Raw genomic sequence first — 19,465 nt, 5'->3', positions numbered from 1 at the left:
TAATTACCAGCATATGGATGTAAATAAAATAAAATTGGTTTCATGACAGATGAAGCGGAGAGGCCTGACTGGGCAATCTCAAGTCCTGGACTGGTGTTTAAAAGGAACACCAGTTCCAGAATAAGGATGTGATTAAAGGTCTTCCCTGCAGCTCCATTACATGTGTTTATAGCCATGACAATTACATTAGTATCTGAGCACTAATATGTTACAAAATATTATAGTTTCACAGATCCTCTTTAACCTTGCTGAGCTTAGTGGTAAATATATAAAAGGAAACATTCAGGTTAATGCAGATAAAACAAAAAGCTGATAGCCGTTTATTTATTTGTATGACAATTGTTACAAAACACTATGGTACTAATATAATATAGGCATGGTTAATACCAATGTACACTGCAAGGGTATAGGAAAAAAGCAACTGATCACTCTTAACCATATAAGAAAAGTTACGCTTTTAAATATTACAGCACACTTATCACCTATTAAGTTTAGCTGGAATCAAACAGTCCTGAGAGTTACATGTTATGAGGATCACTTTTAGTAAAATATTCAGAAATACATGCTAACTGTGCAAGCAATAGCAGGCTGGGTACCCTGAACGTCCTGTCTGTGCTATGGAGAGATTTCAGCACCATGGCCAGCTCCAGTCCCAGGACAGCCCTGCTATATATAGCGCCTGGTGCTGAACATCCTCTACACGGGTATAGCTAGAAAATCTATCTTCTATCTATCTATCTATCTATCTATCTATCTATCTATCTATCTATCTATCTATCTATCTATCTATCTATCTATCTTTCATCCGTGTTATCTATAGATCTATCTTTACTCTCTAGCCATGTGTGATCCTGATTCTGTATAATTTAGAATAGGCTACCAACCATGCCTCGCTCCCACCATATTAAAATGAGGCCCATCACTTAATTAGAATACAATATGAATAGGGGTAGCATATGGAAGAGAATGTCAGGAGGAAGGCGCCAGGGGCAGATCAGAGGAAATTTGTATTCATTTCGGGCTCTTATTTGTTCAGTAATCTCTACCATCATGACTAAATCTTGGAGCAGTGATGTAGTTGAAGTTGTTGTTGACTTAACGTCAAAATTCAATCACTAGGGGTTTTGCTTCAGCCGGACTCCTTATTTGTCTAATAAATCCGTCATTTTGTAAGAAAAATATTTGAGCAGTCGCACTTGACCTCTTAGTATCCAGAAGTCACACTTTTTCCCTTCCAGTTTACAAATGCAAAATCAAGATAATAATTTAATGCCTGAAGGTAAAGTGTTGATTCCTGATTGGATTTTAGATGGAAATGTCTATTTTAAATACCTGTGATTAAATTGTAGGTGAATGCTTTCAGGGAGATATTCAATCTTGTTTTTAAAATATTAAAACAAAACAAAAAAAACCAAAAAAAAAAAAACAAATATATATATATATATATATATATATATATATATATATATATATATACATATATTTTATTTTTGTATGGTACAAATAAAACCACATGTCATTGATCCAAGATAGAACTAATATATATATATATATATATATATATATATATATATATATATATATATATATATATATATATCTTGGCTCAATGACATGTGGTTTTATTTGTACCATACAAAAATAAAATGCTATGTGCTTAGAAAGAAAACAAATATACATAAGGTTTTAAGACAGATAAACTGAAAGTTCATCTCATACAAATCTATTGCTTGAATGCAGCCCACCTGTATCAATCAAAACTGAAATAAATATGGTGTATTCGCTTTGTAAAGCCCGTGAGCGTGCTTCTTGGAGCAGGATTTATTATTGTTATTGATGACATTCAGTCACTCTCCCCTGTCAGGGTAGATAACAAGATAGATAGATAGACAGACAGATAGATAGATAGACAGACAGATACAGTAGATAGATAGATAGATAGATAGATAGATAGATAGATAGATAGATAGATAGATAGATAGACAGACAGACAGACAGACAGACAGACAGACAGACAGACAGACAGATAGATAGATAGATAGATAGATAGATAGATAGATAGATAGATAGATAGATAGATAGATAGATAGTCCTATTTGTTGAAAAAAAAAAAAAAAAAAACAAGGTCAAATTTTATATAGAGGATTTAAACATGCTTGGACTTTTAGTTCCATAAAGCATTTGCCAAACCACAACTTTACAGACCATGCCACTTACTTGTTTCTTATTTATAACACAAGTCTTGTTTCTTATAAAGATATTGAAGAAATTGATTGTACACCTGTATATAACAACTGAAGTCCACTAACTCCCATATGTGCAGCCAAACTAGTTCAGAAGTGAATTCATACAGATAAAACAATCTAGATAATGCCACAGGGATTAAACTCTTGATGGCTGAACAGTTATACAATGTTTTACAGGGCACAGCAAAATAGGATTGCTGTGTATTCCCTAAACAGAGCAAGGAGGTGACTGAAGTAGAATGGTTGTGTTTTTATCTGATTCTACTCACATGAAATCTGGAATGTCATTCTCAGACTTTCTTCAACTATAGTCTTTCTGCATCATTGCTTTGCTTGTCCTATTTATAGTATTCCACCTCATCCAATGCTGGAAGATGAATATTGATGGAAGATTGATTCCTTCATTATTTGTCAGTGTGCCAATACTACATATTGGAGCCCTATTTGTAAGGGTATTTATTGTGATCAAAGCACATCCTCCCGACAAACTCTCTCTCTCTCTCTCCTATATTTATTATTTGTCTTTTGTTCCTAATTACATTGACAAAGGAATATTTATTCTTATTTGGGATGGTCCCCCCAATTATTTTTTATTACTGCATTCATAAGGATCCCCACTGTTTAATGTGTTACATAACTATTTTTGATCTGTTTTGTTCAACCTATGCTTATTATATCTGAAAATACCATCATGTATCATTATTTACCCATATGGCCTTATGACTATTGTAGCACTAGTCACATGACCATCCCACTGTCTTTCCTCCACCTTGAAAGGGTTAACATCTAAACTTGATTTCTGGGTTTCCAGCCACTCACACATCTTTGATAGATTCTCTTTCTGAGCATTTCACTCATTAGGAACCTTTCACTGGAACATTATTACATCTTACAGGTATGTCTCTGAATGAATACATTTGTGGATCTTGAACCAATGGACTGCCCTTTATTATAATGTGGGGTAGGCAGACAAAAAATGTTAATAATCATCTTTTACAAGATCTTTTATCTTTAATTCTCTTAATCTAGAGTCCTTTCTCTGTCTCTTTCGCTATAATCCCCTATGATTCATACAGTGCTGTCTTATTCGATGGAACTAAACTAGAAGTTTGTATATAGTTATAGCAGTGCTTTTCAGTCAGTGGCTCCTGTGGTCTTCAGCCCAGTATTGTATTTCTTACACCAGCAAGGTGTAGTTCAAGTAGGAACTTTATACTGTTTTCAGCCCAGTATTGTATTTCTTACACCAGCAAGGTGTAGTTCAAGTAGGAACTTTATACTGTTTTACACTTTAAAAAAACAAAAACAGCAATAAAATATTTTATTTTTACGGAACATTTAGGTGGCTGTAGAGGGGATCTAAAATATCATGTATCATTTCCTAATGGTAACAATTTGGGTGCAATCTTCTAAAAAAGTGGTTTACACAATTAGGGGAAGTTACATTTTAATTGGATATTTGGGGCAAAGAGAATATTTGGATTAAGGGAAGAAATAACCATTTTAGTGAATTACTCCTATCCATCTTCTTAGCGGATTCATGCAATACCTATCATGCTTGAGGTGATTGTAGCCATATGAATGCAATTGAAACAAAAACAACTGAGTACTGTTTGACTGTAGGAGAAGGGGGTACACCCCAAAACCTTGTCCTGAAAATGTGAATGTTAGTGCAAATAAAAAAAATTACATGGACTGTATGCGGTTGTTTTTGTAATGACTAAAAATAGTGAAGCCAGTGGTAACTTAAATTCTTGGAAACATTAGTGTTCTATCAGGCAAATCCAGCTCCAGAGCAATTGGCTGGGGCTGTGTACTTACATTTGAAAACAGTTAAAGACAGTCAGCATGAGCCAAAATCTGATGTATATTGACACCTTAATGCTGGATAAACAAAGGTCATTGTGGTTTATCTGTTATTTGCTATCTTTAGATATATAGACACTTTTTGATTAAAAAGACAAAGGGTTTGATTTACTAAAAGAGCAGCAACTGTTCAGTTGGCAAGGCGAATGTTCATTTTGAATTTGTGTGATCACTTAATTTAGTAAATAGGGTGATGCTGTGTTCACTTTGAAAACCCAGTCATGGGCAAGGGAAATTAAAGACAACATAATTTGTGCATGTACATGATTGGATTACTGGAGTGAACACAGCCTCACCCTATTCACTAAGCTGAATGAACATTTGTTTTGTTGTGCAAAAATAAATTAGCAAAGTGCATTTTTTTTCTTTATTTGAGCAACCCCAGTACAGCAGTACTTCAAAAATATAGTATAGATTATAAGTATAGATTTGGTCTCAGAAATGTTTTTAGAAAGGTTGAAAATATTTGTTGTTTTGCCCTCTCCCTATTCTACTCTGCCTTTTCTGCTCTTTCTTTCTGCACTATTACTATTTTGGTTGGGTTGTTAAGAGACATGGAGCTACCGAGTGTAGGACTGGCCCACTTTACTTCTAAGAGGTACCTTGGTATGTTTTGTTATTTGGTCCATGTGTACTCCAGAAACCTAATGATTTAGTGATCTATAGGCCCTCTGGGCACATATTTAGAGGCTTGAGCAATGAATCCCCTAGCTCTAGCCTATTTACTTCTCACCTTATGGGGTGCTCACTGTTTGTGTGGTCTGTTACACCCCCACATCTGTTCTCACATCAGATGTACATTGTACCAAGTACTGATACGTGTTTTTTTATGTCTTGCATTGGTAGCATTATTTGTATGTTACCTCTGTGACTTTTCTTTACCAATATATAATTTGAACAAGAAAATATTTGTTATTTGGTAAAAATAAGGAAGTAGCAATTAAAAAGCATGTCAATTTCAGTTAGTAGTACCTTACCTTCTTGCGTAAATTCCTCTGTTGCATTGTAAATCTCCATCTATCATATCGCAACTTTGGTGTTGTTTGGGATAAGAGAGTGAACATGGTTAGCCGTCTTAAAGTTGGCTTATGGAAAAAAAATACTTTGTATTATGTAATGAAAAACCTTAATATTTGTTAGTTCTCTAATTGATTGTAGCACACATTGTACACATTCCCTTTAAATAGGTTTGAGATAATATGACTGATTACTATGGTAGTCAATTTCATCAAAGCTTTTGGATATTTGATCATTTCAAATACGCATAAGGTGTACACAAGGTGGGAAAGGTGTGTGTGTGGGGGCACTTTATAACTCCTTGAAACACTAAGGGGCCCCATGTGAAAAGGGATCATATGTCTCCACTCTCCTTCTGAAATCCCTTTAACATCAATGTAGCTCAGAGCTGTGGTACCACATTGTGAGCAACAGAGCTGTGTGCAATGAGAAACTTCTGTTGCTCAGCTCAAAATGCTATTGTTGAAATATGTCACATATAAAGGACAATCTCTGTGTTGTAGAGTAAGCAGCAGCTGAAAATATGAGGTTTTATTGTCTTTTTTAAAAGTTGAACTTCAGGCAAACAGATAAATACACAGATGAAATACATATAAGGGAATTGTTTTACCTTCCAAAAGGATTTTTACGTTTGTCTATCCATTCCCGAGAGTTAAGCGAGCCATAGAAATTTCCTTTCCTTCAACCATGAGTTGAAGGAAATGGGGGAATTTCTCCCGCTGTGCTGTTGTATTCTTACAGCGGGAGGTTTCCCCGCTGCCAGAATACAATGAACACTGCAGTGGCTATAGCCGCCAGCAGGGCTTTTTTCCAGCCGGAATGGAGTGGTACTCCATTCCACCCCTCGGCTTTCGCCCTCCACTCCCGGCTCACCATTGTCACTTGTAAACACAGAAGCCTTCTGTGTTTATAGGGACAACATTCCTCTCGGCGGCTCTCACAGATACCTGCCTGCCCTGCACTCATGGCAGGGGCAAGAGAAATGCAAATGAAGGTGCAGTGTGGGATAGCGCATCATGTTGTAAGTTGCACTGTAATCCCCATCTGTACCTAGGCGCACAGATGCTGATCAATGATCTCCCTGCAATAGAGAGAGGAGGAGTTGCCTATACTGCTGGGAGGTACTATAGCCGGGCTGGGTAGGTGAGGTGCAAGGAGGCTTTTTCTTTTGTGGAGGGGGGGGGGGGTGAGGGCTGTGGAGTGAGATGTGTATTAAATGCGACATCCTGTGATTTTTTTACTCTACTACTGGATACAATCAATGTCCCCATTACTCCATATGGATGCCTCATAATTCATCTGTGAAGACACCTATTACTATAGATACCTATTGGCAGCTTCAGTGACTGTTTGGCGGGCCACAGATGGCCAGGACCTTATGAATATGTAGACAGAGTTGCGAACTGCTTTGTTTTTGCGATATGGCTGGTTTTCTACTCTTTTTTTTACTTTCTTGTTCATTACAATATTTTGCCACACCTCTTGCAGAGCTACCCCTGAAAAAAGAGCTAATTGACTTTGAAACACATTGGGTTTCATGTGACAAACTCTGCATTTCAAGTTCCTATGTAACAACTATGTACTACAATTGTGGTGTAATGCATTTGTATGAAGAAGCAACAGCCATTAAATGTTTTTTATAATCACAACATTTATTATTGGTTAATACAATAAAGATCAATGTGATTTTTTAACAGTTGGTGTATTTCTTCTACTAAAGTCCCAACCAATTGGGGATAACCTTTTATAACCTGTTATAGACATAACTGCTCACCCATCTCTGACATTAAATATGTGAAATTTTTGACCATTTTTCAAGGCAAAGTTGTTTTCAGATGTCCTCCACAAAATTCCAAAGGGATTCAAATCAGGATTTTGCCTAGGCAAGTCCATAACCATACATTTCTTCTTTTTGAGACACTTTTTTTTAAAGGTACTTTATTAGTTTTCCAGTAAAGGGCAAATAATCATTGAACAGGGTATATATCATACTTTGAGACATTTCTTGCTGCTTTGAATCGTTATCGTGTTGAAAGATCCATTTCCAGCTCATTTTCAACTATTTTTTTGGCGGTTCTGTGCTGTTACTGGGAGTATAAGTAAGGGGCCTAATGTGGTGTGGCCAAAAGTTGGTGTGGACAATAAAGTTGTTTTTTTTTACCTTGTATGGCTTGTAGTGTGCGACCTTTCCCCCTTTGTTTAGTCAACATAAGGCCTGGGGGTACTTTGATGAGATAAACCAGCAACAATACCCCCCTGCAAGTGTTGGGGATGGAAATTATAACTTCCAGCAATAACCCCTAGAAAATATCAGGTCAAGTAATAACTTCAAGCCCATTAATAACCTCCAGCACAATGATAATCGCTATAAACCACAATAATAAACTTCCAGTACTGCACAGTAATATCTGCCATCACTGCAGAGTAATAACCATCAGCACTGCACAATAATTGCCAGCACTGCATAATAATAATAACCACAAGCTCGGCACAATAATAAACCCCAGAATTGTTGTGCAGTACTATGGCAGGGAAAAAAATCAAATAATGCTTCTATAGTACTGTGACTAATACACCTAAAGTGAGCTATTGGTAGGGACAACTTCTTGGCTAGTACAACTTCTACCAACTGTTCACTTCAAATGTATTTTTAAAACGTTACCAGCAGCATTAATTGCTTTTTGCTTTTGCCACCACAGTCCACAGAGTATTTTAAAAACGATTGTAGGCTGCAGCAGATTAGAAGAACAGCAGAACAAATTTTTTCACCACTTCAAGGTAGACCAAGGCAACAAATCTCCCATTACAATAAAAAAGCACAGCCACGAGTTCTCACAACATGCTTACAGTGATAGAGCAGTGAGAGGTGAGCACTCTCTTCCAGATGTAGGCAAACTAACATCACAAGTTCAGCACACCAGAAATTGCCACTTCACTGTCTTCAGCTGGGCATATCAGCTCTCCTTGCCAAGCCCTGTAGCAGTCTGCGTTGGCTCGGCAGGTGCCGACACTTTGGATAAATTGTCAGATGCCGAAGGGAGACTATGTCACGGGACTACTCTGCAGATGGATCAAATGAATAAAAAAGTCCCTCTCTCTACCATTGCTAGGGACAAAGCAGTCTGTGACAAAAAAAAAAAAAATATTTTTTAATGTTGCTGTACACAGTGGGCTGGTGCATGTATAGTTTCCAATATTGGAATATAATTAGTACACCTTGAAAGACCTAAGAAGAAAAATAAGGTGATCAAAGTGCATCTCCAGCCAGGTGTGTGGGGACATAGGTAATACCATGGGTGTTGCTTTACAGGGTATAGCTTTAAGTTCTCTGCCTCTTATTTGTTATATTTTAGACAAGATATGGTCTGGTCTAAGAATTGGTGTTCAGTGGTGACTTACCTAATTACACGCTCCCAAACTGCTGCTCTGCTCTTTGCTCTGCTGAAGCAGAAGCTATACTGTGACTGTTGGCAGGACACCACTTCACCACACAGTGTGGCATAATTACAGTGTCAGGTGCTGGAGTGCAGATCATTTCAGCATTTCGCACCTCACTGTCAATCTTTACAGTGTCCAATCAGCTTATAACTTCAGCTTGTTGAATTACGCTTTGACAATAAAACCTGAAAGCTGTTTGCTTTCTATCAGAGCTGCATCAGATTCTGCACTCTCCAGTTTTAGTAAATCAACCCCTATGGGACATCCTGCAATACACAGAAACTGAGAGACCAAAATCTTTGAACTTTCCTGCAGGATCTGGAACACTTGGCAGACCCACCCAATCTCTTCAGGAAAGATGCAAAGCCCCTGCCAAGTGGCACAAGGGTGGTTGCAAGCAGTTTTTTTTATAATCTACCTCAGTTACAATTTACAAAATTCTTCATACTTAATAAATGTTCATAACAAATAATATGGTAATACAGTAAAGCATATTTTTTACTATGACTTTACCATACTACAGACCTCAGTCAGATGACTCAGAAAGTTGGGACCGTGGAGCAACGGGAACCAGGCAGCTGAAACTCTGTGTCATGAAGCTGAACTGTGACTGCATTTTAAACACATCCAGCTCCATGCTTTGGCATGACTTTACGGAGGAGAAAGGCGGTTGCCGTGAAGCAGCTGCTACGTACAGGCATCATTAACATGACTTCACATTGTGTGGCCATTCTCTAGGTTGCTGTCAGCAGTGACACCAGCGCACAAATTTGTTGAAGGTTTATTGCAAAGCAACAGTAAGCAGTAGTGCTCAGTGTCCTGGATACTGCATGATAACCTACAGGACATGGACATTGTGAGACAGTATGCAAAATCCCAGGACTGTCCCACAGGATCCAGGGCATTTCTCAACTATGCCTTTGTTTTTAATGGGGGTGCTAGCAGAAGTTTTGGGTGTTCTGTAGCATACCCACACACCCACAGGTCCCGCCACTGCAAGTTTTTTTTTTAATATCCATATCTTATTTTAATTTCACTGTCATCCAGTATGTGCATACCTTCATATTTTGGTGCAATTTTAAAGGGAACCTGTCACTAAGAAGGGAATATTTGGATGTGCAGTAGTTCACTTGTAAATTTAGCATATTTGTTAGTGTATAAGCATGGAGTTTTAAAGTAGATCCAAAACTAATCAATGAATTCTCATATAATCTTTAAAATGTTAAAATAATTAAAACATTTTCAATATTCTTAAAACTGCAGATTTTATTAAGAAATACCTGTTAATCCTGACATAAATGTCCTTCTTCAGACTCTTTCTGTTATGGGGTGACAGGGCTTCGTCCCTGTATCCCAACTGCTCTCCTGTTCCCATTCCAACACTCATTGTTTTGCCAATGTCACCATCAGGAAGCCCACTGTGAGCAATGACATGCAGCCACCACTGGACATAATGTATCTGCAAAGAGGCTGGAGAAAATCATCACAACTGGGATGCAAAAACCTGAAAAAAGGTATTGAAAAACATTACAATTTTTGATGATACGCAATACTTTAGCAAACTCAATGTCATGGTTGTCAAAAATGCTACTTCTCCACTGTTGATTATTTGGGAATATCAAAATTAGTATAAAAACTAAAATCTTACTGCTTTGATTTAGTCTGATTTTGCTTCACATATAAAATTTTCATGAAAGTTATTAGAGAATTAACACTATTTAGCCTACAGATGAAAATGTATCTGTATATTATTATTAATATTTTAACCACTTGAAGACCAGGCTTTTTCTAGCACTTTTGTTTACAAGTTTAATCAGTATTTTTTGCTAGAAAATTACTTATACATCTTTTTTTTAGCAGAGACCCAAGGGAATAAAATGGCGATCGTTGCAAGTTTTTTTGTCACACAGTATTTGCGCAGCAGTTTTGCAAATGGAATTTAAAAAAAATACCCTTATTATACCCCAATGTAAAATGTAAGAGATAATGTTGCACAGAGTAAATAGATACAGTATCTCACAAAAGTGAGTACACCCCTCACATTTTTGTAAATATTTTATTAAATCTTTTCATGTGACAACACTGAAGAAATTACACTTTGTTACAATGTAAAGTAGTGAGTGTACAGCTTGTATAACAGTGTAATTTTGCTGTCTCCTCAAAATAACTCAACACACAGCCATTAATGTCTAAACCGCTGCCAACAGCAGCGAAAGTGAAAATGTCCAAATTGGGCCCCATTAGCCATTTTCCCTCCCCAGTGTAATGTGACTCATTAGTGTTACAAGGTCTCAGGTGTGAATGGGGAGCAGGTGTGTTAAATTTGGTGCTATCACTCTCACTCACTCTAACTGGTCACTGGAAGTTCAACATGGCACCTCATGGCACAGCGATCTCTGAATCTGAAAAAAAAATGTTGCTCTACATAAAGATGGCCTAGGCTATAATAAGATTGCCAAGATCCTGAAACTGAGTTGCAGCACGGTGGCCAAGACCATACAGCGGTTTAACAAGACAGGTTCCACTCAGAACAGTCTTCGCCATGGTCGACCAAAGGAGTTGAGTGCACGTGCTCAGCATCATATCCAGAGGTTGTCTTTGGAAAATAGATGTATGAGTGCTGCCAGCATTGCTGCAGAGGTTGAAGGGGTGGATGGTCAGCCTGTCAGTATTCAGACCATACGCCGCATACTGCATCAAATTAGTCTGCATGGGTGTCGTCCCAGAAGGAAGCCTCTTCTAAAGATGATGCACAAGAAAGCCCGCAAACAGTTTGCTGAAGACAAGCAGACTAAGGACATGGATTACTGGAACCATGTCCTGTGGTCTGATGAGACCAAGATAAACTTATTTGGTTCAGATGGTGTCAAGCGTGTGTGGCGAAAACCAGGTGAGGAGTACAAAGACAAGTGTGTCTTGCCTACAGTCAAGCATGGTGGTGGGAGTGTCATGGTTTGGGGCTGCATGAGTGCTGCCGGCACTGGGGAGCTACAGTTCATTGAGCATGATCCCCTCTCTTCGGAGACTGGGCGGCAGGGCAGTATTCCAACATAATAATGACCCCAAACACACCTCCAAGACGACCACTGCCTTGCTAAAGAAGCTGAGGGTAAAGGTGATGGACTGGCCAAGCATATCTCCAGACCTAAACCCTATTGAGCATCTATGGGGCATCCTCAAATGGAAGGTGGAGAAAGCGCAAGGTCTCTAACATCTGCCAGCTCTGTGATGTCATCATGGAGGATTGGAAGAGATCTCCAGTGGCAACCTGTGAAGCTCTGGTGAACTCAATGCACAAGAGGGTTAAGGTAGTGCTGGAAAATAATTGTGGCCACACACAGTATTGACACTTTGGGCCCAATTTGGACATTTTCACCTAGGAGTGTACTCACTTTTGTTGCCAATGGTTTAGACAATAATGGCTTTGTGTTGAGGTATGTTGAGGGAACAGAAAATGTACACTGTTATACAAGCTGTACACTCACAACTTTACATTGTAGCAAAGTGCAATTTCTTCGATGTTGTCACATGAAAAGATATAATAAAATATTTACAAAAATGTGAGGGGTGTACTCACTTTTGTGAGATACTGTATCTAACATGTCATGCTTTTAAATGGCGATAAACTATGGTACTTAAAAATCTCCATGGGCGATGCTTTTAACATTTTTAAACGTTACCTGTTTGCAGTTACAGAGGAGGTCTAGCACTAAAATTACTGCTCTCGCTCTAAAATTTGCAGTGATACCTCACCTGTTGCTTCAAATACCATTTACATATGCTTGCGTAACTTATGTATGCGTTTGCTTCTGCGTGCGAGTACAGATTTATTTTACTTTTTATTTTTACACTGTCCTTTTCATTTCATTTTTTTTAATCACTTTTATTCCTATTAGAAGGAATGTTAACATCCCTTGTAATAGAAATAAGGATGACAGGTCCCCAAATCTTTTCTTTACCTTTAAAAGCAAAAGATCAAAAAAAAAAAAAAAAAAAGATCTTTTGCTTAAAAAAAAAATGTTTACTTCTACCCTGGACCAGAAGTGATGTCATGACGTCACTCTGGTCCTCCAAGGCCATAGAGGCAAACACTCTTTGATTGCCTGTGTGACTAGCTGGTGGCACCGTCGGATCATTTCTCAGGCAAACTGGTAAGCGGCGGGGGACATACCCTCCCACCTTTTCTCATGAGCTGCTTGGAGTGCTTTCTGAGAAAGCTAGCCACTGACTGTAAAAACTATACGGGGTTATGGCTGATATCTTCAGCCATAATCCCGGTAAACCACTTTAAATCTGCAATGTATAAATACGTATTGTGGTCTTAGAGTGGCAGAGGAATACCTTATCTGGTGCTCCCATAGGCTTTCTCCACACTGTATGACTGGTCCCAGAAAGCCGCTACTCTTCGCCAGCTACTTAGTTATGGTCTCTTCAACATCATTATGTAGAATACAGGATGGTCCTACATTATGCATGAGGATGTTGAAGTCCTGCCACAGAACTGCAGAAGAGCACCAGCTCGTGGGGAGTAAAGAATAAGGTAAGTTTTCCTGTTACTATACAAGCCATTAAACTTTACTAAACAGGGTGCACATGATATTTATATTTTTCTGTTGACTGGAGTTCAGCTTTAAACAGTTCACTCTTGTGGAAATTTTCCTTTTTTTTCTGTCCCCCTTGCCACTACAGGAAGCAAAGGAAAACCTTGGAGACACAAATAGCAATAAAAACAAATATTTGTTTAGTACAGAGTATCACTAGTACCTCTGTCAGGCTTTGACAACTGTTTGCATTTTACAGGGGATAAATTACCTCACTCCCTGTCCTTGTGACATCTGTCTCCATACTACTAATACATGTTATTTCTGTATGTGTTAAGGGGATATCTCAGCCACAGGGATGCAGAAATCAATTAATAAATGCCCATTATGTAAAAAACGGCTGGAGTCGGACTATAAATTATACATGTTTTAAGAGAGAAATCTACTAAAGGGGTACTTTTTTTGCTGGCCCAATGTAGCTTCATTCCTTTCAAAAACCCAGTGAGTGTTCAGGGAAATACAAAATAAACTCATTTCCCCTGAAGCTGCCTGCATGTGTAGAAAAAGCTTGCTGGGTCAACATAAAAATGTGAAGACAAAAGTCTCATATTCATGATCACCTGTTGCTGGAAAAGTATATTGCTGATAAAGCTTACAACATATTTCAAAGTCTTTAATCCAGACATACTGGTATTTACACTTGTTTAATAGCAGTTAACATAAAAGATGTGGTATACATAGGCGTGCACTTATGTACCTTGATGAAAATTAAATAAGTACTTATCTTGAAACAACAATATCTCTCATTTTTATTTCAAATGAAATATAAATGAGAAAAGTTTGCTAGCACAAATGCATTGTTTTGCATTTAAATCGTTATTGTACACATCTAGAACATAGAAGGGAAATTGTATGAAATGTAAAAAATTTGCAAGTTGAGAACTGGAAAGCTGTGCATTTATTTACAAATCAGTGAACTTTCTGAATAGCCTAACCATATTAACAAATACTTATAGTCAGTATAGATATGTAGATTTAGGCTGGTTTCACATGCAGTGTTAATTTTGGCAGCAAGTTTCGATTTAGTTTTAGTCTTATGCCCCGTACACACAGTCGGACTTTGTTCGGACATTCCGACAACAAAATCCTAGGATTTTTTCCGACGGATGTTGGCTCAAACTTGTCTTGCATACACACGGTCACACAAAGTTGTTGGAAAATCCGATTGTTCTAAACGCAGTGACGTAAAACACGTACGTCAGGACTATAAATGGGGCAGTAGCCAATAGCTTTCATCTCTTTATTTATTCTAAACATGCGTGGCACTTTGTCCGTCGGATTTGTGTACACGCGATCGGAATTTCCGACAACGGATTTTGTTGTCGGACAATTTTATATCCTGCTCTCAAACTTTGTGTGTCGGAAAATCCAATGGAAAATGTGTGATGGAGCCTACACACGGTCGGAATTTCCGACAACAAGGTCCTATCACACATTTTCCGTCTGAAAATCCGACCGTGTGTACGGGGCATTAGTCTTAGGACTAAAATGGCATTTTAGTTTTAGTCCCATTTTAGTCTTATGCAATTGTTTTAGTTTTAGTCGTAATTTAGTCGACTAAATCTCCAGTACATTTTAGTCGACTAAAACTAATTTTAGTCATCTAAAATCTAATGGGTGTATTTAAATTGTAATGCATTAGTTAACATTTCTCTACAATTTCCAAACTTATTATATACTGCTGGAGTGAAAAATCTAATATGTTATTTATTATTACATTGAGGTATGAACATGCACTACAGACCAGTGTTAATTTTGAAGTCTAATTTCAATTTAGTTTTAGTCTTATGCCCTGTACACACGATCGGACATTGATCAGACATTCTGACAACAAAATCCATGGATTTTTTCCGATGGATGTTGGCTCAAACTTGTTTTGCATACACACGGTCGCACAAAGTTGTTGGAAAATCCGATCATTCTGAACGCGGTGACGTAAAACACGTACGTCGGGACTATAAATGGGGCAGTAGCATATAGCTTTCGTCTCTTAATTTATTCTGAGCATGTGTGGCACTTTGTGCGTCGGAATTGTCCACATACAGTCGGAATTTACGCAAACGTATTTTGTTGTCGGAAAATTTTATAGCAAGCTCTCAAACTTTGTGTGTCAGAAATTCCGATGGAAAAAGTCCGATGGAGCCCACACACGGTCGGAATTTCCGACAACAAGCTCCGATCGCACATATTCCGTCGGAAAGTCCGACCTTGTGTACAGGGCATTAGTCTTTTGACTAAAATGGTATTTTAGTTTTAATCCCATTTTAGTCTTTTGACTAAAATGGCATTTTAGTTTTAGTCGTATTTTAGTCATCTCAGTTGTTTTAGTTTTAGTTGTATTTTAGTCGACTAAAATAATATTCATTTAGTCGACTAAAATGTTTTAGTCATTTTAGTCGACGAAATTAACACTGTTCACATGGGTGTTCTCCGTAGTCTGGATCTGCCTGCTCAGCAGGGGATCTCCCCGCGGAGCAGGCGGATGACAGGTCCATGTCTGCTTCGCTATGCAGAGCGGACACGAACACAGCTCCGCTGTTCTCTATGGGGTTGTCAGATGGAAATGGACACCCTTCCTCTTTCCATCTGACTGTCATCGGATCCGCTGTTTTTTGGAGAAGAGGATCATATCGGATGCCGGCAGGTGTCAGCACAACACATGTCCGCTAGCTAACATCCACCGCTCCATAGAGAGCTATGGATGGTCAGATCAGGGCCGCCTTAAAAACTGAAAGGTGGACCTGATTAGACAGCCCGTGTGAAGCCTGCCTTAGAGCCCAACTCGTTTTGTTTATGGTCTGTTTTTTTTTTTTTACCCCAGCAGACTCTAGCTATAACATTTGCCCCCTCTCAGTTGCTGTCCCCCACAGTACCTTTTTTCACCTCTAGCTGTCCTCAGTGTTCTGGGTTAACTGGGATTCTGGATTTCTGTGGAACTGAGGAGTTCTTGTGAGTACAGGGTGTCATGAATCTACCCCTTGAGGGGGCCTCACCATAGCAGAGAGGGACAATGTTGTCATTATGTCAGTGCCACTCTCTGCATCATTAAGGACTGTCCACTGCTGGGAGATGATGAAAACGTATGGAAAAGATAAGTATAACCGCTTAATAATGACTGACTGACTGACTGACAATTGCGTGGCCGTGCGACGCTGTACCCAAACAAAATTTTCCTATTTTTTTTTCTCACAAATAGAGCTTTCTTTTGGTGGTATTTGATCACCTCTGTGTTTTTTATTTTTTGCTCTATAAACAAAAAAAAGACAGACAATTTGGAAAAAATAAATATTTTTTTTACTTTTTCCTATAATAAATATCCAAAAAAACAAAATATCTTCATCAGTTTAGGCCAATATGTATTCTTCTACATTTTTTTGTTTAAAAAAATCGCAATAAGCGCAAAAGTTATAGCGTCTACAAAATAGGGAAGTGACTTATGCCATTTTTATTGTTATTATTTTTTTTACTAGTAATGGCAGTGATCTGCGATTTTTAGCGGGACTGCGACATTGCAGTGGACAGATTGGATACTTTTGACACTTTTTTGGGACCATTGACATTTATACAGCGATCAGAGCTAATAATAGCCACTGATTACTGTATAAATGTCACTGGTAGGGAAGGGGTTAACACTAGAGGGCGATCAAGGGGTTAAGTGTTCCCTAGGGAGGTGTTTCAAACTATGGGGGCAGTGTACTGACAGGGAACAGAGAGAGATCGCAGTTCCTGATTACTAGGAACAGCAGATCTCTCTCTTCTTTCCTGACAGAACAGGGATCTGTCTGTTTACATTGACAGATTCCCGTTCTGTCTCTCTCAGGAGCGATCGCGGGTCTCTGGCAGACTTCGCGGCCGCCAGCCACGCACATTGGCTCTGACATCACACGGCACGCTCGCTCCCTATACCCCTTAAAGCAACCGCCGTACAGCTACGGTGTTGCGCACAGGTGGGCCAACCTGCCGTTGTATAACGATGGCGGCTGGTCGGCAAGTAGTTAGTTAAAAAAACATAAAACAAAACATGCAGTGACCTTTAGGCCTCATGCACACTGGAGGTTTTTGCAGATGCTTCTAGGGGTGTCAGAATTTTTTTCCTGCCTAAACTCCCCTGCATGTTAGCCTACGTGTTCATGCACACATAGGCTTTTAGCAGCATTAGTGGCAGGGGCTTATAGAGACAGAAAAAAAAAACATTGCCAGTTTATCCAGGAGCAGCAGAGTTTTGGCAGACAAAATATGGACACACATGTAAATGTATGTTAACCCTAGGCACGTTTAGTGCTTGAGTGTTAATTAATTTCAATGGCCAGAATAAATTATTATTCTGGCCAATGAAATGAATTGTCACCCATTTAACACACTTTTACAAGCGTCAGACGTTTTTTTCTGCCAAAATGCTGCTGAAGAAAAGCTTCTAGGAGAGTTTGGAAAATGTCCTGCGTGCATAAGGCCATAGATTGGGTGGGGAAGCCAGATACCTAGAACAAACGCATAATATTCCGCACACACACATCAGGCACAATTGAAATCCATGTATGGGTGAACTATAACTTACCAATATTTCTAACTATTGCAAGGCCTTAGGATATACGGTATTCACCACAAAGCAATAAAACATGATATTAACTTTATTGAGAAGCAAAATAATATTTTGACTGTATAAAAATAAACTTGCTGCAAATTCTTTTATAGTATTGTGGTGGCCAATCTTGATCAGTCCCGAAGCATGGGAAGATACTGATTGGAAGAGCGAAATATCAGGTATAAAGGTATAGACAAATATATTGTGAAATAATTAAAGTTTTATTCTTAAGGCTTAAAGTATAACTGAAGGCAAAACTTTCTATTTAGTTTTGGACAGAGTGGAGATGGATTAAAACACCTATCAGGTTTTTTGTTTCTGTTTGTGCCCCTATTAGTGAGGTTCACCCTTTCTATTTGTCCTGTTTACCATTATCATTGAAAGTGAAAGTAAAGAAAAATCCCAAATTTCCAATGGGGGCCCCCAAGGGATTCCTTTCATTTTCAGGAATTTTTTCTTACTGTCTGTTTTGGCTAGTGGACAGAGAGTGAAGGCAAATCTCCCCAATAGGACACAGGGCAAACAAAAACAAACTGGCAGTGTTATAACCCTGAAAAACAAGTTTTGCTCATAGTTTTACTTCAAGAACAGATGGAATAGTAGCTGGCCCTTAGGGGACGATTAGGTCCCCACAAGATGCAATACTGATACATTTACTACTATCCTACATGGATACTTTGCAAAATGTTCCAATCTGTGGGCTTCTTCTGCAACCCTGAAACTATCTTTGGACAATTTTTAATCGGAATCTCTTGGGTTACAAAATACACGTGTGTTAGAAACTGTTTGGGTTACAATTACATGCGTGTTAGAAAATGTTCAGAAACATGTATAAAATCATATTCATATAATCATAATCATATAAAAAATTTGAATTAATTCTTTGTGCATTTAAGGGCTGTTTGCAAAGCTTTTATAACACCTCAAAGCTTCCTCAAACTTTACGAGTGCTTAAGGCATACTTGGGGGCATGTTTTTTGTGCACCTTCATTGATATGACTAGATGTTTGCCAAGCAATTGGAAAGCATTAATAAAGCAAATTCCTGTTCTATAGGACTGTTTAAATGGGGCCTTATAGTGCTTCAAGCAACTTGATACAGGGAGACCATAGTAATAGGAGAAGAAACCAAGGACAACTAATGTTTATGAGTAGAGAAACAGAAAATTATGACATAATTGAAATGTAGTTGGGGGCTGTGGTTATGTACAAACCTAGCACCAGTTAATTCAATTAACTAAAAAAAATGAACGGCCTGTCTTGAGTAAAAAGTTGTTTTGAGCTAATTATTAACAAATAAGTTAAACAGCACAACTATTACTACTGCAACTAAATGTGTTACTTTGGGCAAAAGAGACATTGAAAAAGGCATTGAAAAGGAAATTTCATATATTTAAGGGAAACCTTTGACAGTGATGTTTGGCCTGCACCTTAGCTCATCCCTGGATGCTAGTTCTGAATGTTGGCTCAAAATTCTAACTGTTTGGTTGTGATTAGTGATTAGCCAAACTGTCCTAGGCTCGACAGGGATTCATCGAACTTCAAAGACATTCAAATGCCAAACCTGAACCCCATTGGAATGAATGGGAGCTAAATATGTCAAATTAAAAATGCCCAGTTTCTGGGCTAATAAGCAAGGGGGTGTTAAAATAGCATGGGGGAAGTTAGGCACTGGCCTTGGGAATATGTACCAATGAAAAAAAAATGTAACAAAAA

General features: G+C 38.3%; 2 long non-coding RNA genes across 3 annotated transcripts in view; one reads left to right on the top strand and one right to left on the bottom strand.

Annotated features, from left to right (window-relative positions):
• Positions 1-19,465, top strand: part of LOC141127648 (uncharacterized) — a 102,087-nt gene that overhangs the window by 2,940 nt on the left and 79,682 nt on the right. Inside the window, exon 2 of the long non-coding RNA XR_012241571.1 lies at positions 9,978-10,081. This is a non-coding gene — a long non-coding RNA (uncharacterized lncRNA). The remainder of the gene's footprint in view (positions 1-9,977; positions 10,082-19,465) is intronic.
• LOC141127649 (uncharacterized) overlaps positions 9,667-19,465 on the bottom strand; it is a 43,890-nt gene continuing 34,091 nt past the window's right edge. Inside the window, exon 3 of one of the 2 annotated variants that reach the window (XR_012241572.1) lies at positions 9,667-10,071. This is a non-coding gene — a long non-coding RNA (uncharacterized lncRNA). The remainder of the gene's footprint in view (positions 10,072-19,465) is intronic. The other variant, XR_012241573.1, reaches the window with a different exon arrangement.

The sequence above is a fragment of the Aquarana catesbeiana genome, linkage group LG02 (assembly GCF_042186555.1).
Source record: "Aquarana catesbeiana isolate 2022-GZ linkage group LG02, ASM4218655v1, whole genome shotgun sequence".
NCBI classification, from domain to species: Eukaryota; Metazoa; Chordata; class Amphibia; order Anura; family Ranidae; genus Aquarana; species Aquarana catesbeiana.
The sequence above is the reverse complement of the archived record's forward strand: the minus strand, read 5'-3'. Positions and strand labels throughout refer to the sequence as shown.